This window comes from Macaca mulatta, chromosome 19 (genome assembly GCF_049350105.2).
Source record: "Macaca mulatta isolate MMU2019108-1 chromosome 19, T2T-MMU8v2.0, whole genome shotgun sequence".
In the NCBI taxonomy this organism is placed as follows: domain Eukaryota; kingdom Metazoa; phylum Chordata; class Mammalia; order Primates; family Cercopithecidae; genus Macaca; species Macaca mulatta.
Window position 1 is genome coordinate 13974629 of NC_133424.1, and position 22702 is coordinate 13997330.

The following is a 22702-nucleotide window of genomic DNA, read 5'->3' on the forward strand; positions in this document are numbered from 1 at the left end:
CCCACCATTAGTAGAAAGAATGAACACGCGGTTCAGCACACACAGCGATGAGAACGAATGAACAGCAACAGCACGGATGAATCTCACACATACAACGTCAAGGGAAAGAAGCCAATGCATGCATGCTGTATGACCCCATGTGCTTAAAGTTCAAAACCAAGCAAAACTAATCTACACTGTTTGAAGTCAGGATGAGGTTACTGGTGACTGCAGAGGCACAAGGGGGTTTCTAAAGGTTGGTGCTCTTCTGTTTTTTTTTTCTGTCCGTCCTTCCTTCCTTCCTTCCCTCCTTCCTTCTCCCTCCCTCTCGCTCTTTCTTGAAGCTGCAGCTGTTTCCTTCCTTCCTTCCTTCCTCCCTCCCTCCCTTTCCTTCCTTCCTTCCTTCCTCCCTCCCTTTCCTTCCTTCCTTCCTTCCTCCCTCCCTTTCCTTCCTTCCTTCCTTGAAGTTGTAGTTGTTCCCTCCCTCCCTCTTCCCTCTCTCTTCTCCTCCTCTTTCTTCTTCTTCCTCCTCCTCTCTCCCTCTTTTCCTTCCTCTTTCTTGCTTTCTTTTTTCCTTGTTTATCTCTCTCTCTTTCTGTCTTCCTCTTTTCTTTCTTTCCTTCTCTTTGTTTTCTCTTTATCTTTCTCTCTCTCTCTTTCTGTCTTCCTCTTTTCTTTCCTTCCTTTTCTCTCTTTTCCTCTCTCTCTCTCCCGCTCATGCTGGAGTGCGGTGGCATGATCTCTGCTCACTGCAACCTCTGCTTCACGGGTTCAAGTGATTCTCCTGCCTCAGCCTCACTCAGCTATGTTCTGTTTCTAGAACCTGGCGCTGGTTACATGACCGGGCTCAGTTTTTGAAAATCACTCAAGCTCTACTTGTATGATACGTGTGCTTTTCTGTATGTATGCTATATTCAATAAAAGGTTTAAAATATATTTAGGAAGTAGCTAACACTTATTGAGTGCTTGCTGTGGGCCAAGTCTTATGCATTATTTTATTCAATCCCCACAATGACCCTACAGGTGTGGTGGGTCCTATCATTCCCTCTACTTTCCAGGTCAGAGAGGTGGAGTCACTGCTTTGAGTTCACACAGCTAGCACATGGCTGAGCTGGGTCTTAAGCCCATGTCCTGCTTACTTGTAACTTCCCTGCAATGCTTTCAGGTTTGGAAAAGTAAAAGGACAAGGATTTCTCAAAGTCAGAGCGTAAAAACAAAACAAAACAAAACATGGGATGATGATCCCGCCATAAGGTTGCCAACTAACTTCATCAGAAAAAGCTGGCAAGATCCCAAGGACCAGGTGAAGGTTTGAAGCAGGGTTGGGGTGAATTTAATGACGTGTTGATTAGCGATGAAGAAAATGTTGTCGGGGGATCCTGAAGACTCAGCTTAAGGGGATACTTGCAGGAAAGAAAGGAACTCTTCCCGCTTCTTCTCTTGAACGATTTTGGCTTTAGTGACCATTTCCCCACATGGCAACAACAAATATTTCATAGTTCTACTCTTCCAAAGCCCTATTCACAGCGTCCTCACTGTGGGAGGTGGGCGCCTACACCCACTTCACTGATGAGCAAACTGTTGGGGCTCAGAAAACAATACCCCAAAATGAAGTTCTCCGAAGCAGCCACTGAAGCTTTCTGACTCTACTCTTCCCGGTGAGGGAAGCCTCCATCCCAGCAAAGCAGCTCACTCAACTTTCTTGCTTCTCAACTGCTCCTTTACCTAGAGAGTCTCCTCTCTACTGATCCACAGCTCTCTGTCTCCCTTCAAAACTGCCTCTTGGGCTGTTTTCTCTCTCCTCCGGTCCGTAACCTGCATGGGCTCAGGTTACACCACAGTTGCGCTGGCCCCTAGAACTTTCTGGGATGATGGAAATGTTATATTCTGATCTATCCAATATGGTAGCCAAGAGCCACGTGTGGCTAATGAGCATTTGAAATGGAGCTGAGCGCCTAAAATTTTCATTTGGTTAAATTTTAATGAATGTACATTTATATTTAAATAGCCTCGTGTGGCTAGTGGCTATCCTGCTGTACCATGCAGCTCTGCAGTTGAATTACAGAGTGGATTACATAATCGAGGGCGTGCAGTCCGTCACATGCTGGTGCAAACTAGTTATTCCCTGTGTGCCCTCTAGGTCAATGCTCCAGCGGGCTCTGTGCCCTCGAGGCGGACCCTTGAAGACTACAACTCCCACAATGCTTTGTTCCGGTTTCCGGTTGGGTTTGGCTGAGGGGAAGCGCTGGCAGAAGATGAGGGGAGGGAAAGAGGTTGGAATATTGCTTCCCTGTTCCCTCTCTGGTTCTGACAGTAGTGCCTTCTGCACAGCTCTGCCTCCACTGGGTTCCAGGAATGTAGGGCTCACGATGGCTTCTCTCTGAGGACCTCAAACAGCCATTATCTATTTCTCTCACCTGCTCCCATCTCTTTAAGGCGTCTCTTCATGACATGGTCTTCATGTGAACCATCTACAAGTTATTCTTTTTCCTGTTAGGACCCTGATTGGTACGAGGTGGGAGGAATGAATGGTCCATGAAAGCTGCCCATCTGAAGACCTTGAAGTCCCCCCAGTTTCTGAGGTCAAAGTGTAGAGAAGCAGGATTTGATTCTAGGCTTTCCCACCTCAAGGGGCAGTGATGCTCTACTGCTTTTTTTCAAATAAGACTTCAAATTGTAGGGAGGGACATTCTTTCAGATTCTTGCTTCACCCCATTGTAAGGCAAAGGCAAATGCTGAGAGCAGGAAGCCCAAGAAACAGAGGAGGTGGGTGGAAGAACACAGGAGTGTCCCTTAAAACTGTCCTAAGGTAGGGCTTGCAAGGAGGTGACATAGATCAAAATGTGGAGCTTGATTCTCAGTGAGGACCCACGCAGGGACTGATGTCTGTCTCCCCTCCTGGATGCAAGTGGGTGCCACCATGTAAGCTCTAGCCAGTGGGAGGTAGATGGAAGTCATATGGATTACTTCTGGTTCTGTCCCAGAAACATTTCTCCTGTGCCCTCCTCATGCTCTTTTCCCTTCTGTGGCTTGATATCAAGAAGCATGGAGACATGGGTTGAAGATGAGGAGCCACTATATGGAACAAGCCTGGGTCCCCGACTTACTGCTTAGAGGAGAGGTGCCTGCTATTTAAGAATACACCTTTTGGCCGGGCATGGTGGCTCACGCCTGTAATCTCAGCATTTTGGGAGGCCGAGACAGGTGGGTCACCTGAGGTCAGGAGTTTAAGACCAGCCTGACCAACATGGTGAAACCCCATCTCTACTAAAAAATACAAAAACTTAGCCAGATGTGGTGGCGGGCACCTGTAATCCCAGCTACTAGGGAGGTTGAGGCAGGAGAATCGCTTGAACCCAGGAGGTGGAGGTTGCAGTGAGCCGAGATTGCGCCATCGCACTCCAGCCTTGAGGACAAGAGCAAAACTCCGTCGCAAAAGAGAAAAAAGAAAAGAGTACACCTTTTGAACTTTATCTGTGCAAGAACTAAATTTTTATTGTTTTGAGCCCTTATGCATGTTGGGATTCTTTGTTACAGCTGCAAGCATATCTAATACACTTAATAGGAACTTATACACAGTAACTAATACACTTGGGCAGCTAAAATGTCAGTTTCATGAGACCATGGATTGGTCTCTGGTTCACCGTTGGATCTCTGGTGCCTAGAACAGGGCTGAGCAGATGGAAAGGCTCAATAAGTGTTTGTTGAATGAATTATCAGCTTCCAATTTTTCTTTGCAGCTGACTGGAAGGCAGAGAAGTATAGTGGATGCAAGCTCTGGCTCACAGGTGGGAAAGGGTTGAGTTTATATCCTGCCCGATTCTTTACTAATTGTCTACATTGGGCAATTGCCAAGCCTCGGTTTCCTCATAGGGAGGATGGAGAATTATATAAAAGCTCTTTCTTTTTGTGGACGGAGTGAGGATTCAATGTGATCATTCATGAAAAGTGCTGAGCACGCCACCTGATGCATAGTAAGTGCTCAGGAAGTAGTGGTCATGATGATGTGGACTTTTCTCATTCTCTGGGCAAACAAAAAGCACAGAAGCTGCCCCTGCAATCGGCTCTGACAAATTTCAGGCCCCGAGGGGAGGGAGGCCAGGCTTGAGCCTGGGATTATAGCCAAAGACCAACTCAGGAAACGATATTACATTCCCATGATCCTCCTGCGATCCCAGGAGGGCTTGAGCCTCTGTTTCTTGTCCTGACCTCAGACTAACTCTGCAGAAATGCTGTTTGGGGCTTGGACTAGCTGCTCTGGTTCAGGGAGACCCACTGGAGACCTGGAACTTAGAGGGCTTAGTGGAGTCCTCAAGACTAATGTGGGAAATGAGCCATAGTTTAATTCAGGACACCCCACTTTTCTCAGGTATTATTATCACCAGCCTGGAGTTATGCGTGATTGGGCAGATGCCTTAGGACTGATCAGGTTTTTTCTCCTCCATTAATTAAAATGTGAATCACAGCTGAGTCACTAAAGAAAGAAAACGGTCAATGAGCAATTCTGACTTCCTCCCTCCTTCCTTGCTCAGAGAGATGAGTCAGCAGAAGTCCAGATCCAAAAATGAGAAGAAGAAGAAGAAGAAGAAGAAGAAGGAAAAAAAAAAAGCTCAGAGGAGATGCAGGGCTTGGGAAAGCAGGAGCAAAATAAACCTGAACCATATTATTCTTTGTCTTAGCAGAAAAAAGTCCCGAAATTGCTATCCCAGGGCCTAACGGTCATAATCCTCTAATGAGCACGACCATTTCTCATTTTTACAGACAGACCCACAGGCACCCAGAGATGGATCCAAGCCCCAGCAATCTCCTTTCTTGCTTTCTTCAAGCAATAACAGGCTCCTCACCATGCCAAAAACAACCACCAATCTCCACCTTTCTTTTTCTGCTTCGTTTTCCCCACAAAGCTCAGTCTCTCCTTTGAATTCACACATCATGGTCATGTTTCATAAGATAATGGACGAGTGAAGAGCTGGGGTGCCTCCGGTCAATAGGAAAGGGCCATGGGGAGTGAGATTAGAAGATTTCAGAAGTGGGGGGTCCCTCAGAATCAGGGAAGCTACGTAACTCAAAACATGATTCCTGGAGCCAGGCTGAGCCTGAATCCTGGCTTCGTGGAGAGCTAATCAATCTTTCTGAGCCTCAGTTTTCTCACCTGTAAAACGGGGAGAGTGAAAAAAAATCTATGCACAGTGTTGCAAAGATGAAAAAGTCAGCACCCATCAGAAGTTAGCAATTACAATATTCATTAGAAAAGTATGATCCAAGAATTTCTGCCTCACCCATAGGGTCACCCCAAAGCAAGATGAACAGACAGGTTGGGGAAATGGTCCTCACTGAGCACTGGCACACACACACTTCAACAGGTGTGTTTGTGTGTGTGTGTGTGTGTGTGTGCAAGCTCTCGTGTGTGCATGCAATTTCCCCTCCCAAATTGACTGGTCACGCACAACACTGCACATTTGACTTTTGACCTCTGCAGGATGAATTTTCAAGATGCCTATTTATACTTTCAAATTATGAGCAGGGGCTTTCACCAGTTACCCCTGTCTTGACCCCTTGTTATTCAGATGATTCTCTTTTGAAGAGCCTGCGGTGTTGCCGTCCTTGTCAATTTTTAACTAGATGAATACTGTCCAGATCCCATCTGTTAGTGTCTGGGGGTGTGATTTCAGCAGCTTGCCACCATCATGCTCACTGACTTTATGAAATCTTCTATTTTTTGCAAGGTTGGTAATTTCTAAGTCAGTTTGCCTTGGACTTGTGCTATAGTGTAAGATAATATTTAACAATCTAGAACAGTGACTTTCAACCAGGGGTGATTTCACCTCCCAGGGGACATTTGGCAATGTGTGGAGACATTTTTGGTTCTCACAACTGGGGCGCGGGCACTACTGGCATCAAGTGAGTTGAGGCAGTGCGCAGGACAGCTCCCATTTTGGAGCCAAGAATAATGCAGCCCCCAAAGCCATCAGTGCTGTGGCAGAGAAACTCTGACCTAGAACCCAGGGGGCCATGTTGGTCCTGAAGCAGAGTCTCGCTCTATCATTCAAGTTGGAGTGCAGTGGTGTGATCTTGGCTCACTGCAACCTCTACCTCCCAGGTTCAAGCAATTCGCCTGCCTCAGCCTCCTGAGTAGCTGGAATTACAGGTGCCCACCACCACACCCTGCTAATTTTTGTGTTTTTGTAGAGACGGGGTTTTGCCATGTTGGCTAGGCTGGTCTTGAACTCCTGACCTCAGGTGATCTGCCCGCCTCAGCCTCCCAAAGTCCTGGAATTACAGACCTGAGCCACTGTGCCCGTCCAGGACTCACTTTTACAAGTAGTCAATTTAGTCAGTTCCTTAGTGACCAAAAAATGGATTACATCAACTTCTAGGGCCCTTCTGCCTCTTTCTAAACTACAATGAATTTATACTAAGCGTGGGGCTCTGCAGGCAGATTTCCTGGATTCAAATTCCAACTCTGCCACTTCCTAGCTCTGTGACCTTGGACAAGATATTTAACAGCTCTGGGTTTCCATTTTCTCACTAATAAATGTGACTAATAAAGCACCCACTGAGTAAAGTTGTTTGCGTTAGGGAGACTGATATGTAATGTACTTAGGACAGTGCCTGATACATAGTTGAGGCATGAGTGGGAGGTAGACTGAATCCCTGGTGCAAACATGGTGAGCTTCCCACTAAAGATTCACAAGTGGGACTGGGAAATGGCAGCCTAATCAGAGACTACATTTCCCAGCCTCCCATGCAGCTAGCCTGGGCCACATGACTAAATTCCACCCAATAGAATGCAGGCAGAAGTTCTGTTCACTACTTCCAGGAACCCTCATAAGTACCTCCCACTCCACTTTCCCTTTCTCCCAATTGCTGTCTCAATGTAGGCTCTTAGAACAACCTTGGAAGCCACATGTTTAAGCAGGGAGAGCTTCCAACAGCCTGGATCCCTGAGTGACAGCATGGAATCAAACCATATTTGAGTCACCCACCACTCCACCTCATTGCAGCCCTCACCAGTCATACTTTATTATTTTCTATTTTTAGTAGAGATAGTGTCTCATTATGTTGCCCGGGTTGGTGTTGAACTACTGGGCTCAAGCGAACCTCCCACCACAGCCTCCCAAAGTGCTAGAATTACAGGCATGAGCCACCACATCCGGCCACCAGTTGTACTTTAGAAGTTGATTTCTCACTCTTATATACTCTTAGTCAGAGATTTTTTGTTTTATTGGTTATTGCAGCTGGTGTTAACTAACACAGCCTCTTCTTCCAGCATTGCTTTGTCTCTCTTGATCAGCAAATATTACCATTTCTTCAACATCTGACCAGCTTCAAGACGACTACAATCCTCTCCTTCATACCTTTCCTATGAGTTGGCAAATAAGCTGGGGAGGAAGCCCCTTCTCCCACTGGGGATGGGGAAAGGGAATGAGTTCCCTAGGCCAGGATCTTGGTAAAGATCTTTGATAGAGAAACAAGAAGGGATCTGGGAGTCATGACCACTTAGCATCTCAGGCCAAAGAATGTGGGTGAGTAAAATAATGGTACAATGGACTTTAGAGACTTGGGGGGAAGAGTAGGAGGGGAGCATGGGATAACAGACAACAAATATGGTGCAGTGTATATTGCCCAGGTGATGGGTGCATCAGGTTCTCACAAATCTCCACTGAAGAACTTATGCATGCAACCAAATACCACCTGTACGCCAATAACTTGTGGAAAAATAAAATTAAAAAAAAGAAAAAATTAAGCAAATAAAAAATAATCAAAATCTAAAGAAAACCCCCAAACCTAACAATTCCTGGAAAAAGAGTATGTGGGTATCCGTTTATTAATAAAACATTCAATTATAATTTCAACATCAATTAATTTATCAGCATAAATAAATGGACCAAATTTCATATACAGATAGATAGATAGATAGACTTGTAAATGAAACTCAAACTCATACTAGTGCCTTCAAACAGTAGCAACATGTGCTGACATCTAGATCATCTGCTCAAATATCACTTTCCCAATAAGGCCTGTTTTGACCACCCTATTCAGTGCTGTATCTTGCACCCCAGAAAGTGACAGGACCAGGACTTGAACACAGCACTCCCAAACTCCCTTTACCCAACTTTATTGTTTTTCCCACCTGCTAACACACCATCGTCAATGTTTAGGTTCCCAACCTCCCCCACCTCACTGCCTCATAAGAACCAGAGGGTCTCCTCATCACCTCGAATAGTCATGGGTACACAGTAGATGCTAAATAAATGTTGATCTGAATGAAGTGCTTGTTTTTTGCCTGGGACATTCTAAGAGGTTTATACATATGAACTCATCTGCATGCTCAAAGCAGTTTGACCAAGTGATGAGTTTTACAAAATTATCTCCCTTTTATAGATGAAGAAAGACAGGTTCAGAGAGAGCACTCGGACAGAAGTGGAGGAGCCAGGATTTGAACCCAGTCTGTCTGGTCCCTGGGTCTAGGACCTCCAGACGTTGCTTTGTCTAGGCCCACAACAGAGAGTCAATAAACCTGGAACAAGTGTGAGGGGAACCCAAACGAGAGGTGTTTGTTCAGTTTTTGTTTGAAAAATACACACCATGTTGTGTATGGGTGTGGATAAGGCCAGGCTCACAAGATTGTGCTTGGCGACCTTTGTAAGGATGGAGGACCTGGGTGCAGTGGCTCACGCCTGTAATCCCAGCATGTTGGGAGGCTGAGGTGGGGGAATTGCTTGAACCTAGGAGTTCTAGACCAGCCTGGGTAACATAGGGAAACCCCATCTCTGCAAAAAAAAAAAAAAAAAAAAAGGTAAAAATTAGCTGGGCATGGTGGTGTGCACCTGTGGTCCTAGTTACTTGGGAGGCTAAGGCGGGAGGATAGCTTGAACCTGGAGGCTGAGGTTGTAGTGCGCCGTGATCATGCCACTGCACTCCAGCCTGCATGACAGAGCAAGAATGTATCCCAAAAAGAAAATAAAAAAGTTGGTACATATGGTACAAAGGTACATATGTTCAAATCTTGGCCTCGCCACTCTCCAGCTGTGTGATCTTGGGGCGGTAACTTAACCTCTCTGTGCCTCAGTCTTATCTGTAAAATGGGTTGTTGGGAGGATAAAATACATTGATATTTGTAAAGTGCTCAGAACAGGTTCATAGGCACACGTATGCACATATGTGCACATACAAATGTGCACATATATATATATACACACACACAGACACACACAGTAATAAGGCTTATAGTTAATGCTGCTATATATGTGTCTGTTAAAGAAATAATGATCACAGCTTCCACCTGGAGCTCAGGAGCGGGGAGCAGGCCACCTGAGAGCAGAGCCAATCCCTGCACTGTATTCAGCCGCATGCCACCTGGGGAACGGTGTGTTCCAGTCAAAAGAGCTAACAGCGATCTTCCAGTGGCACCTGCTAATTTTAAGGTCAAGCCTCTCAGTGCTGGCGCTGGAGTCAATTGTTGCCTTTTCAACAACAGCACCAGGTGTGTGTTAAGAGGTGTGCCATAGGGAGGACGTCCTCGCCCGAGAAAGCTGAAAGTGGCAAATGGCCCAGGCTGCCCTGAACAGGACAGAAAACGGTTCAGAGCAAAGCTGAGGTAGGCAGAGAGAAAAGACACCAGGGCCATATCCTCTGTGTCCTCCCCGTGCCAGGCAGAAGAATCTGGCGTTGCTTAAATATGGTACAAGTCCCGTGATGTCTCCAGCCTGCAATGCACCTGTAGTTCCAAAGTGCTTTCCAGAAATGAGCTAACTCATCCCCAGGGATGGGTCACGATGCTAAACCTGACTATCCCTGAGGGGAAAGGTGTGGAAGAGTGTTATTCCAAGAAAACAGGCAAAACTGCAGGGCAAGGAGTGAGAGACCGTTAGTAAGAATGATGCTAAAAATGATATTATTATTATTACTAATACTATTACTTGAGACGGAGTCTCACTCTGTCGCCCATGCTGGAGTGCAGTGGTGTGATCTCGGCTCACCGCAACTTCTGCCTCCCGGGATCAAGCGATTCTCCTGCCTCAGCCTCCTGAGTAGCTGGGATTACAGGCACCTGCCACCACAACTGGTTGATTTTTGTGTTTTTAGTAGATGGGGTTTCACCATGTTGGCCAGGCTGGTCTCAAACTCCTGGCCTCAAGTGATCTGCCCGCCTTGGCCTCGCAAAGTGCTGGGATTACAGGCGTGAGCACTTACAAGGAGTCAGGTACTGTTCTAAGGGCTGTATGTCAATTATTTTAATAAATCCTCCATAACTCTATGAAGTAAGAGTGCTATTATCCCCACTGAACAGATGAAACAAATGAGGCCCAGAAAGGTTTGGGCATGAGCCCCAAGTCACACAGCTTGCAACAAGGGGAGCTGGTTCAAGCCCAGGTGTTCTGGGAACATAGCACCTTCATCATCCTCACCATTCGAATGATGTTCTGCGTATTTCACAGTATTTGCTGGGGTTGGCTACTGTTGGTGCCATTTTACAGATGAGGAAACTGAGCTATAGAGGGACTTGCTGACTGGCCCAGGGTCACATAGCTGAGACGTGGCAGAGTCAGAATGCATCCATTCATGTGGTCTCAGCACCCACATCAGCACCAATGGGACTTTGATATTGCCTGGATGGACTTCCCCAGCTTTATGGAGAAGGAAATCTGGACAGATGCAGTGGCTCATGCCTGCAATCCCAGCATTCTGGGAGGCTGAGGAGGGAGGATCGCTTGAGGCCAGAAGTTTTAGAATTGCCTGGGCAACACAGTGAAATCCCATCTCTCTATAAATAATGATGATGATGATGATAATAATAATAATAAGAAGAAGAAGAAGAAGAAGAAGAAGGCTGGGCATGATGGCTCACGCCTGTAATCCTAGCACTTTGGGAGGCTGAGGCAGGCTGATTGCTTGAGCTCAGGAGTTCAAGACCAGCCTGGCCAACATAGACCCTATCTCTACTAAAAATACAGAAATTAGCCAGACATGGTGGTGGGTGCCTGTAATCCCAGCTACTCGGGAGGCTGACACACAAGAGTTGCTTGAACCTGGGAGGTGGAGGTTGCAGTGAGCCAAGATCGCGACATTGCACTTCAGCCTGGGTGACAGAGTGAGGCTCTGTCTCAAAAAAAAAAAAAAAAAATATATATATATATATATATGTAAAATGTACATATATATGTAAAATGTACATATACATACAAAAAGAAGGGAATCTGATCCCTAATATTAGTGGAACAGCTTCAATTCAGGGTTTGAGCAGTAGGAGAGGCTGGTGCACTCAACGTCCACTCTCCAGCGTTGGAGTGGGTTCTACACAGCTTGGTGAGAATCCTCTGTACCCAATCTGCCCTTTGATACTGTGCTGGGCAGAGAGGGTGAGCGGGCATCCTCCTACTAGGGCAGGAGGAGTCCTTCACATATGCCTGTATTCTAGGCCACCATCCTTCAGCCAGAGTCATCCTTCTAAATAAAAATCTGAGCACAACCACTCCTTGTCTAAATCCTTCCGTGGCTCCCTTGTGCCTTTAGGATAAAGTCCAAACCCCTCAAAACATGGGTTGGTTCCTGCTGACCTTCTGTAGGTTTTTCTCTTGCCATTTCCCTCTCCCAACACACAAGCACATTCACACACACGCAAACAACACACGCACGCACACACACGCATGCGCACACACGCACGCACACACATGCATGCACACGTGTAAGCATGTGTACACACATACCCATGCACGCTCACAGCTCTGTTTACCTGTTTCCTGTATAAACCCTATGATGTGGAATCCCAGCTGTGCCACCTAGGCAAGTCACTTAACTTCTCCATGCCTCATTTTTCTTGTCAGTAAAGTATTTTGCTCTCCTGTGCTTCTCTCGACTAGAAGAATGCCTGGCACACAAAATGCACCAAGTGGCCATTTTCTGTTTGGTTTTGTGGAAGACAAAATGCGTAGACAGTACAAAATTCAGAAAAACACAGGAAAGTAAGTTTCCTTTCCACACCTACCTCCAAATCTTTCAGGGTGCCGCTACAAAGGCAAACACAATTATTAATTTCTTATGGAATCTTCCAGACTTGCTCTTACAAGAAAATGGTGGCATCATTCAAAAATTGCTTTTGTCACCTGATAACATATCTTGCATATAGAGATTCCTATTTCCTTTTCTGTAAAATGGGGATATGAAAGAATCCACCTCACAGGCTTGTTACAAGAATTAAACGAGATAATACTCATTTTTTAACAGTACCTTGTATGCAGTAGACACTCTGTAAGTACTGGCTCTTATTGACACCCAGAGATCTGCTTCTTCCTTCTGTAATGTCTTCACAACACACCAGGGGATGGGTGTACCATAGTTTATCCAACAGTTCTTGTTGACGGAGACTTCCGTCAATGGAGACTTCCAATTGTTATGCTGTAATGACGCTTCTCTTTGCTGTAACAATGCTTAATAACTATGGTTCACGTCTGTAATCCTAGCACTTTGGGATGCCAAGGCCAGCAGATTGCTTGAGCTCAGGAGTTAGAGACCAGCTTGGATGATATGGTTTGGCTTTTTGTCCCCACCCAGATCTCATGTTGAATTGTAATCCCCAGTGTTGGGGGAGGGACCTGGTGGGAGGTGATTGGATCATGGGGGCGGATTTCCCCCTTGCAGTTCTCATGACAGCCAGTGAGTTCTCACGAGACCTGGTTTGGTAACACTTTCCCCCTCACTCTCTCTCTCCTGCCACCATGTGAAGATGTGCTTGTTTCCCCTTCATTTTCTGCCATGATTGCAAGTTTCCTGAGGCCTCCCCAGCCATGCCTTCCGCACAGCCTGTGGAGCTGTGAGTCAATTAAACCTCTTTTATTTATAAACTACCCAGTCTCAGATAGTTCTTTATAGCAATGTGAGAACAAACTAACACACTGGGCAACATGGCGAAACTCTGTCTCTACAAAAATTACAAGAATTAGCCTGGCGTGGTGGCTTGTGCCTGTGGTCCCAGCTACTCAGGAAGCTGAGGTGGGAGGATTGCTTGAGATGGGGAGGTTGAAGCTGCAGTGAGCCACGATTCCGCCACTGCACTCTAGCCTGGGCAACAGAGTGAGACCCTGTTTCAAAAATATATATATGATGAAACAAAAGAACTAATAAATGAAGAAATAAACGTAGGGATACTTTGAGCAGGATGTAAGGAACCTGGGTACATTTCAGAGATACCAAGATCTTCAAAGGTATCTTTCTAGGCACTAAGTCCTTTTACAAATTCCTTCCATGTGGCACTAACGTTATACGTTCAACACACCAGCATGATCAGATTATACCACTGTGTGTGGGGTGCTATGGCCATTCTTTGATGGAGAACTGGTCTACTCATTGCGATCATTCTCACAGGTGCAAGCTGAGCTGGTCCACAGGTGAGCAACTGCTCCTGCCCCCAAAGAACATAGTTAATGTTCTTCTCATAAGCTCATGGCTTTTAAGAATACTGTTGGTGCCAAAGGGGAGACAGTAAGGAATACCATTTCAGCCCAGGGACAGGACTGTGTACTGAAGGAACAGTCCCCAAGGTGTCCTTGAGGGGTTCGAAGGATTCCTGGTGAGGCTCGATTGTGTTGTAGGATGAAGGCTGAAGAGTGGGGTGGGAGGCAGGCACGAGGAAAGAGATGGGTCATGAGCTCTATTAAAATGTATTTTTGTAATTCCGAGTTGAAAATAGACATACCGACTTCATGCTGACTGTTTCAGCTTCATGACGTAGCCCGGCTCGTGGGGGCCTTCCCATTCAGCACGTCTCCGTGGCAACAGGCCACTTTCTCATTCACGCCATCTCCAGGGTTACCTTGCTTGGCTCATTCATGACTGTTGCCATAGAGACAGGTCCATTGATACAATCTTGACTCTTTGGAACTTTGCTTTCCCAAATGATGGAGTACTGGCCACGGGGTAGGGATGACATTGTGATAGGGTGTGAGGCGAAGAGAGTTCTGGGAGTCGAGGTATAAAGATTTAAAATGCGGCAAGAGGAAGATGAGGTCATGGTAGGAGACATGGTAAGGCGGGAGATGAATATCATTCCTGATCTTCACATGTGAAATGGTTGATCCTTTAACAATCCTGTGTGTGTGTGTGTTGTGTGTCTGTGTGATGTCTTTTATTAAACTCAAAATACAAACACAGCAGGCACTTAGCCTTGTCATTGTTGATGTCTATATCTCCAGCATCTAGCATAGCACCTGGTACAAAGTAAATGTCTCCTCAAATAATAAGCATAAGAATAAGACTTTTTTTTTTTTTGAGGCAGGGTCTCATTCTATCACCCAGGCTGGAGTGCAGTGGCTCCATCTTGGCTCACTACAGCCTCCACCTTTGAGGCACAAATGATCCTCCTGCTTTGGCCTCCCGAATAGCTGGGACTATGTGCATGCCACCATGCCTGGCTAGTTTTGTACTTTGTGTAGAGACAGTGTTTTGCATGTTGCTCGGGCTGATCTTGAACTCCTGATTCAAGCTCAGAAGTGAATCAGGACTTCAAGCGATCCTCCCACCTTGGCTTCCCAAAGTGCTAGGATTACAGGCATGCGCCACTGCACCCGGCCTACCCACAAATAATTATTGAATAAATTAGAACTTGTTTGTGGTAAACCGTAAAAACATAAATTGTCCTTGATAAACCATAAAAATAGAAAAACATTAGAAGAGAATTTCCACAAACATCCACCACTATTATTTACTCTCTACCTCTTTCCTTTATTTACTCTCTACCTCTTTCCTTTATAAATTACCCAGTCTCAGGTATGTCTTTATTAGCAGTGTGAGAAGAGACTAATACACCATGTCAAAAAATATGGGGTCCTCCTTGACTTCTCTCTCTCTCTTTTTGAGACAGGGTCTCACTTTGTCTCCCAGGCTGGAGGGCAATGGCGCAACCACAGCACACTACAGCCTCAACTTTCTGGGCTCAAGTGATCCTCCTGCTTCACTGTCCCAAGTAGCTGGGATTACAGGCACACATCACCATGCCTGGCTAATTTAAAACATTGTTTTAGTAGAGACAAGGGTCTCACTATGTTGCCCAGGCTGGTGTCGAACTCCTAGGCTCAAGTGGCCCTCCCCCCGGGCCTCCTAAAGTGCTGGGATTACAAGTGTGACCCACCGTGCCTGGCCACTCTCTTTCTCTTAAAGTTCATACTCAATTGAGTCTGCAAATCTAAAATTAAGTCAACACAGATAGTGAAACTAACCACCCCTCCCCACCTCCATGACCACAGCCCTGACTTGAGGCCTCCATCACTGCTTGCTCAGAACATTGCAGACTCCCAAATGAGGTCCTTGTTTCCACGTTGCCTCCAGTGCATTCTTTTTTAAATGTTTTATTTGTTTTATTTCTTTTGCAGAAAAGGGGTCTCACTGTGTTGCCCAGGCTAGACTTGAATTCCTGGGCTCAAGCGATATCCTCTTGCCTCGGTCTCCTGAGTATCTGGGACTGCAGCCATGTGCCACTCTGCACCCAGCAATTCCTTAGCATTGACAAGTATATGGTGATAATATAAGTTACAAACCACAGGAAAAACTGGGTGCAGGGTATATGGGAACTCTTTGTACTATCATTACAACCTTTCTTTTCTTTTTTTTTTTTTCGTTTTGAGATGGAATCTCACTCTGTCACCCAGGCTGGAGTGCAGTGGCACAAACTCAGCTCACTGCAACCTTCGCCTCCTGGGTTCAAGCAATTCTCCTGCCTCAGCCTCCCGAGTAGCTGGGGCTACACGTGCGTGCCACCATACCTGGCTAATTTTGTATTTTTAGTAGAGACAAGGTTTCGCTATGTTGCCCAGGCTGGTCTCGAACGCCTGACCTCAGGTGATCCACCTGCCTCAGCCTCCCAAAGTGCTGGGATTATAGGCGTGAGCCACTGTGCCCAGCTACAACCTTTCTAAAAGTCTAAATTACTCTAAAATAAATATTTAAAAAATAACGTTTGTTCGGTAGAAAGGGTCCACTGATTTGCTAGGCATTTCTGAAGTGGGACACGTCATGATGTGACTTAAATATCAGTCAGGAGAACATGGCGAGGTTGCAAGTTCAGAAAGTGGGTTAGGACCAGGTGTGGGGGCTCTTGCCTGTAATCCCAGTGCTTTGGGAGGCACAGGCAAGAGGATTGCTTGAGCCTAGAAGCTTGAGACCGGCCTGGGCAACCTAGCAAGACTCCATCTCTACAAAAAGTTTTAAAAATTAGCCAGCGTAGTGGTGCATGCCTGTAATCCCAGCTACTAGGGAGGTCAAGGCAAGAGGATCCCTTGAGCCCAGGAGGTCAAGGCGGCAGTAAGGGATTATGGTGCTACTGCACTCCTGCCTGAGTGACAGAGCAAGGTCCTGTCTTTAAAAAAAAAAAAAAAAAAAAAAAAAAAGCTAGGCGTGGTGGCTCATGCCTATAATCCCAACACTGTGGGAGGCTGAGGTGGGAGGATCACCGGAGGTCAGGAGTTCCAGACCAGCCTGGCCAACATGGTGAAACCCTGTCTCTACTGAAAAAAAAACCAAAACCAAAATTAGCCGGACGTGGTGGCAGCCACCTGTAATTTCAGCTGCTCAGGAGGCTGAGGCAGGAGAATTGCTTGAACCCAGGAGGCAGAGGTTGCAATGAGCTGAGATTTTGCCATTGTACTCCAGCCTGGGTGACACAGCGAGACTCCGTCTTGAAAGAAAGAAAGAAAGAAAAGGAAGGCAAAGGAAGGGAAGGGAAATAAAAGGAAAGAAAGGAAGGATGGAAGAGTGGAAGGTGAGATAAAAGCAGGTAGAAGCCTGGGCAACATAGTGGGACCCCATCTCTATAAAAAATATAAAAATTAGCCAGGTGTGGTGGTGCACATCTATAGTGCCAGGTACTCAGGAGGCTGAGGTGAGAGGATCCTTGAGCCAGGGAAAAAGTTGAAACTGCAATGAGCTTTCAGTCCGGGAGTTTGAGACCAGCCTGGGCAACAAAGGGAGACCCCCTCTCTGTAAAAATAAATAAAAATAAATTAGCCAAGCATGATGGTGCATGCCTGTGTTCCCAGCTACTAGGGAAGCTGAGGCAGGAGGATTGCTTGAGCCCAAGAAGTCGAGGCTGTAGTCAGCTGTGATTGCGCCACTGCACTCCAGGCTGGGCAACAGAGTAAGACTCTGTCTCAAAAAAAAAAAAAAAAAAAAAAAAAAAAAAAAGCAGGCAGATAGCAGTGAAGGACAATATGTCACATTAAGGCGTTTGGATGGTATTTTGAAAGCCATAAGGGTTTAAAAACCAGGGACTGTCAGAGATATGTAGCACAAAAAAGGTATCATCTAGATGGACAGAAGACCCTCATGATCCCATGACAGCGACTGGGAAGTCGTAATTAAAAACAAAGAAACACAAGCCAAAAGCATCATCAGGCTGAGAAGAGAAAATGTCTCAGCATGGCTGAGAACACACTCAAGAAACAGAAGCTCTGCTGCGTGCGGTGGCTCATGTCTGTAGTCCCAGCACTTTGAGAGACCAAAGTGGGCGGATCGCTCGAGCCCAGGAGTTAGAGACCAGCCTGGGCAACACGGCGAAACCCCATTTCTACCAAAAGTCCTAAAAAAAATGTAGCAGGGTGTGGTGGCGTGTACCTGTAGTCCCAGCTACTCCAGAGGCTGAGGTCGGGGGATCGCCTGAGCCTGGGAGGTCCAGGGTACAGTGAGCTGAGATCACACCACCGCACTAGAGCCTGGGCGCAAAAGAGAGATCCTGTCTCAAAACAAAAGCAAAACAAACAACAACGACGACAAAAGAGAAGTTCTGAGATGCCCACGTAGGACAGCTGGTTACTCACTGGGGGACTTTTCCCAAAGCGATTTTGGGGAATGTGGGAACTACTGCGATGAGGAGGGCATAGGAGATGGGTTGCATTCCCAGGGAGCTTAAGAGAGTCAGGGCAGAGGCTTCAGAGTAGGAATCAGGGCAGGATTTGGGGGATGGAAGATCCTGCCTTCCTCTGAGACAGAGAGAAGGCGGGTGTGTGTGTGGCGCGGAATAGAGGCATGTGGTGCCGACAAGGAAACGTGTGGAAGGAAGGGAGACAGACGCAATCCCTGCATATTTCTCTCAGCCCATTCTGTGCTCTTCGCAACACGCCTGCCTTTATGACCTGGGGGATAGGGTGAGAGGCTCCTGCATGTTAGAGCTGGACTGAGAGGATGCTCCTCCCTTGTCTTCAGAGCTGAGTGGGTCATAACACTTAGAAGTAGATGGGGCCAGGCGTAATGGCTCAGGCCTGTAATCCCAGCACTTTGGGAGGCCGAGGCGGGAGGATCACTCAAGGTTGGGAGTTTGGGACCAGGCTGGCCAACATGGCAAAACCCCGTCTCTACTAAGAACACAAAACTTAGCCAGGCATGGTGGTGCACGCCTGTAGTCCCAGCTACTGGAGAGGCTGAGGCGGAGAATCGCTTGAACCTGGGAGGCGGAGGTTGCAGTGAGCCAAGATCACGCCACTGCACTCCAGCCTGGGTGACAGAGCGAGACTCTGTCTCAAACAAAACAAAACAAAACAAAACAAAACAACACAAAAACAGGGCCTCAGAATTCATTGAGGCCAATTTCCTGATTTTACAATGATGAGAAAATTCCAGAGGGACCAAGGGAGCTGTCCAAGGTCACCCAGCAAGTGAGGGACAGATCTGGGATCAGAAGACCAATCTCTCACCAGCTGAGCTGTGTCTTTCTACCGCACTGTGCTGGTCCCCACAGGCCTCTGAGCGGTCTTCTCTGATGAAGCTTCCTACACTGATAAAAATATTCTCTACCCGTGCTGTCCAAAATGATAGCCACCACCCACAAGGGATGATTAAGCACTTGAAGTGCAGCCTGTGTGAGTGAGAAACAGAATTTTAAATTTCGCTTAATTTAATTTTTTTGAAACTGGGTCTTGCTCTGTCACCCAGGCTGGAGTGCAGTAGCACAATCACAGCTCACTGCAGCCTTGACCTCTTGGGCTCAAGTGATCCTCCTGCCTCAGCCTCCCGAGTAGCTGGGACCACTGGCCGGCACCACCACGCCTGGCTAATTTATTTTTATTTTTTATAGAGTTGGGGTCTCCCTATGTTGCCCAGGCTGGTCTCAAACTCCTGGGCTCAAGCAATCCTCTGGCCTCAGCTTCCCAACGTGTTGGGATTACAGATGTGAGCCACAGCATTTAGACTGTGTGCGGTGGCTCATGCCTGTAATCCCAGCACGTTGGGAGGCTGAGGTGGTGGATCTCCTGAGATCAGGAGTTTGAGAGCAGCCTGGCCAACATGGTGAAACTCTGTCTCTACTAAAAATACAAAAATTGGCCAGGCGTGGTGGCTCACACCTGTAATCCCAGCACTTTGGGAGGCCAAGGCAGACGGGTTCGAGACAAGCCTGGCCAACATGGTAAAACCCCGTCTCTACTAAAAATAAAAAAATCAGCTGGGCGTGGTGGGGGCGCCTGTAATCCCAGCTACTGAGGAGGCAGAGGCAAGAGAATTGCTTGAATCCGGGACGCGGAGGTTGCAGTGAGCCGAGATGGCGCCACTGCACTCCAGCCCAGGCAACAGTGCTACACTCCATCCCAAGAAACAAAAACAAACAAATTTAAAAATCCAAAAATTAGTCGGGTGTGGTGTGCATGCCTGTAATCCCAGCTACTTGGGAGGCTGAGGCAGGAGGATTATTGTGTATATTTTGCCACAATCCAAACAAAACAAAACCCAAGACCAATTTAATATCCACATACGGATATTCTGGTGACCAAATTGCACAGCACAGCTCAAAGAAAGTTTCCAAGAATGGCTTTTGATGACCACCTCAAAGCTCACAGTCTTTCCAAAGAGACCATCACCCTCTCCCCAAGGGGGCAGCCTGATGTTCCAGGAGGTGGCAGCCACTTGTCCAGGTCAGAAAGCGACTGCCAAGAACTCACTGGACCTTGGAAGTCAGCCAGCTGCCAATCTGTCAGCTCGCATCCGGAGGGCTGAAGGAGAAGCACTGTGTTAACCATGCAGCTCTGTGCCGCGGTGCACGCTTGGAATGCGGGTCCCGAGGGGTTTCCACTCCGCTGGGCAGGAACAGGGAGGGAAGGCTGTGATGTCTCCGTTTCTCAATGTCCAGCTGCTGTGACAGCAGGACAGAGTCGCCAAGGGCTGAGACTGGTGGGTGGGCTGGCTCCCCAAATAGAACAATCCACCCAGAGCCCACTCTGTAGGCAGTGAGGCAGCCTCCATCCAACCAGTCATGGATTCTCTGCTCCTGTACAGCTCTGCATGTAAATGCCTCACTTCCTGGGGATGAACTGGCCTGGGCTTCTGCAATAATTTCAGCACAAGGAGTTGAAAGAGAACCATAGTTGCCGGGTGTGGTGGCTCACGCCTGTAATCCCAGCACTTTGGGAGACCGAGGCAGGCGGATCACGAGGTCAGGAGTTCGAGACCAGCCTGGCCTACAGGGTGAAACCCCGTCTCTACTAAAAATACAAAAACTAGCTGTGGTGGCGTGTGCCTATAAACCCAGATATTTGGGAGGCTGAGGCAGAAGAATCGCTTGAACCCGGGAGGCGGAGGTTGCTGTGAGCCATTCGTCACCGTACTCCAGCCCGGGTGACAGAGTGAGACTCTGAGTGGCTGAGTCAGACACTGACAGAGTCTCAGGAAAAAGAAAAAGAAAAAGAGAACCATAGCATCTTCCACCAAGGTGCAGACCCCCATGGCCAGCCCTGTCCCCTGTCATGAGCTCTCCCGGCCCCATGTTCTTTTCCTTCCTGGCGGTTTTAGCACAGTAGATGCTCAAAAAGGTATCTGTGACAATATTTGTGTTGCAAATGATGTCAAAACCGTGCAAAACCATGTTGGTTTGAATCCTGGCTCTGCCACTTACTGTTCCTCCTCAGATGAGTTATTTAACCCTGCTCTGTCTTGATTTCTCTGTGGATTTCCCCGTAGAGAGAAGACATTTGTTAATGTATGAAAAGTCCTCAGAACAGTGGAATGAAGCTTCCATGAAGTCAGCTGTCTCAGGTCCACTGCAAATATTTGGGGGAGTGGAGGAGGGGGCAGGACCCTTCAGGTATTCAGGACAAGGTAGTGGTGCGTGTATGTGGGAGGCAGTCCCAGATGTCAGAACCTGAATTCCAAAGTGCATTCTGGGTGTAGTGGGCTGAACAGTGAACCCTCCAGAAGTTATGTTGAAGTCCTAATCCCTGGAATGTTACATTATTTAGAAAAAATAAGGTATGCAGGTATGATTTGCAGGTATGATTTAGCTAAGAACATGAGGGCAGACCGGGCATGGTGGCTCACGCCTGTAATCCCAGCACTTTGGGAGACTGAGACGGGCGGATCACAAGGTCAGGAGATCGAGACCATCCTGGCTAACACGGTGAAACCCCGTTTCTACTAAAAATACAAAAAATTAGCTGGGTGTGGTGGCAGGCGCCTGTAGTCCCGGCTACTCAGGAGGCTGAGGCAAGAGAATGGCGTGAACCCGGGAGGTGGAGCTTGCAGTGAGCGGAGATCACGCCACTGCACTCCAGCCTGGGTAACGAGCGAGACTCCATCTTAAAAAGAAAAAAAAAGAATACGAGGGCAAGAGTTTTATTCCTGGATTTTCTGAGCGGGGCCTAAATGCAGTCATATGTATCCTTATGACAGAGGGGAAGAGGGAACTTGGAGAGGGAAGAGGAGAAGGCCCTGTGACCACAGAGGCAGATACTGGAGTGAAGCAACTCCAAACCCAACGGAAGGATCCTCCGCTGGAGCCTTTCGAGGGACCCTGGTGACACCCTGATTTCAGACCTATGTCCTCCACAACAGTGAGAGAATACATTTCCCTTGTTTGAAGCCGTGCAGTTTATGGTACAGTCATGCACTACATAATGATGTTTTGCTTAACAACGGACTGCCTATACAATGGTGGTCTCATATGGTTATAATACTGTATTTTTATTGTACCTTTTTTGTTTAGATATGTTATTTATTTATTTATTTATTTATTTATTTATTTATTTTGAGATGGAGTCTCGTTCTGTCACCCAGGCTGGAGTGCAGTGGCATGATCTCAGCTCACTGCAACCTCCGCCTCCCAGGTTCCAGTGATTCTCCTGCCTCAGCCTCCCGAATAGCTGGGATTACAGGTGCCTGCCACCACACCTGGCTAATTTTGGCATTTTTTAGGAAAGATGGAGTTTTGCCATGTTGGCCAGGCTGGTCTCGAACTCCTGACCTCAGGTGATCTGAAATTACAGGCATGAGCCACCGCGCCCGGCCTAGATATGTTTAGATACACAAATACTTACCATTGTGTTACAACTGCCTACAGTATTCAGGACAGTAACCTGCTGTGCGGTTTGCAGCTTAGGAGCAATGGGGTATACCCCATAACTGAGGTGTGCAGTAGTTTATACCATCTAGGTTTGTGTAAGCTCACTACATGATGTCCACACAATGACAAAATCGCGTAATGACTCAGTTCTTAGACTATATTCCCAGGGCTGGAAACAGTGGCTCATACCTGTAATCCCAGCACTTTGGGAGGTCAAGGTGGGAGGCTCTTTTGAGCCCAGGGGTTTGAGACCAGCCTTTGGTAACATAGGGAGACCACACCTCTACAAGAAATTTATAAATTAGCTGGGTGTGGTAGCATTCATCTGTGGTACCAGCTACTCTGGAGGCTGAGGTGGGAGGATCGCTTGAGCCCAGGAGGTCGCGGCTGCAGTGAGCTGTTATCAGGCCA

General features: G+C 47.1%; 1 protein-coding gene and 3 long non-coding RNA genes across 6 annotated transcripts in view; 2 read left to right on the forward strand and 2 right to left on the reverse strand.

Moving 5' to 3' along the window:
- LOC144336757 (uncharacterized) overlaps positions 1-19569 on the forward strand; it is a 58840-nt gene extending 39271 nt beyond the window's left edge. Inside the window, exon 3 of the long non-coding RNA XR_013409081.1 lies at positions 19292-19569. This is a non-coding gene — a long non-coding RNA (uncharacterized LOC144336757). The remainder of the gene's footprint in view (positions 1-19291) is intronic.
- Positions 1-22702, reverse strand: part of CACNA1A (calcium voltage-gated channel subunit alpha1 A) — a 307938-nt gene that overhangs the window by 196859 nt on the left and 88377 nt on the right. The window lies entirely within an intron of this gene.
- Positions 1-22702, forward strand: part of LOC144336742 (uncharacterized) — a 171959-nt gene that overhangs the window by 141705 nt on the left and 7552 nt on the right. The gene's annotated exons all lie outside the window — the stretch shown is intronic.
- The window catches only part of LOC144336747 (uncharacterized), a 36866-nt gene continuing 14799 nt past the window's right edge, over positions 636-22702 (reverse strand). Inside the window, exon 2 of the long non-coding RNA XR_013409071.1 lies at positions 636-3378. This is a non-coding gene — a long non-coding RNA (uncharacterized LOC144336747). The remainder of the gene's footprint in view (positions 3379-22702) is intronic.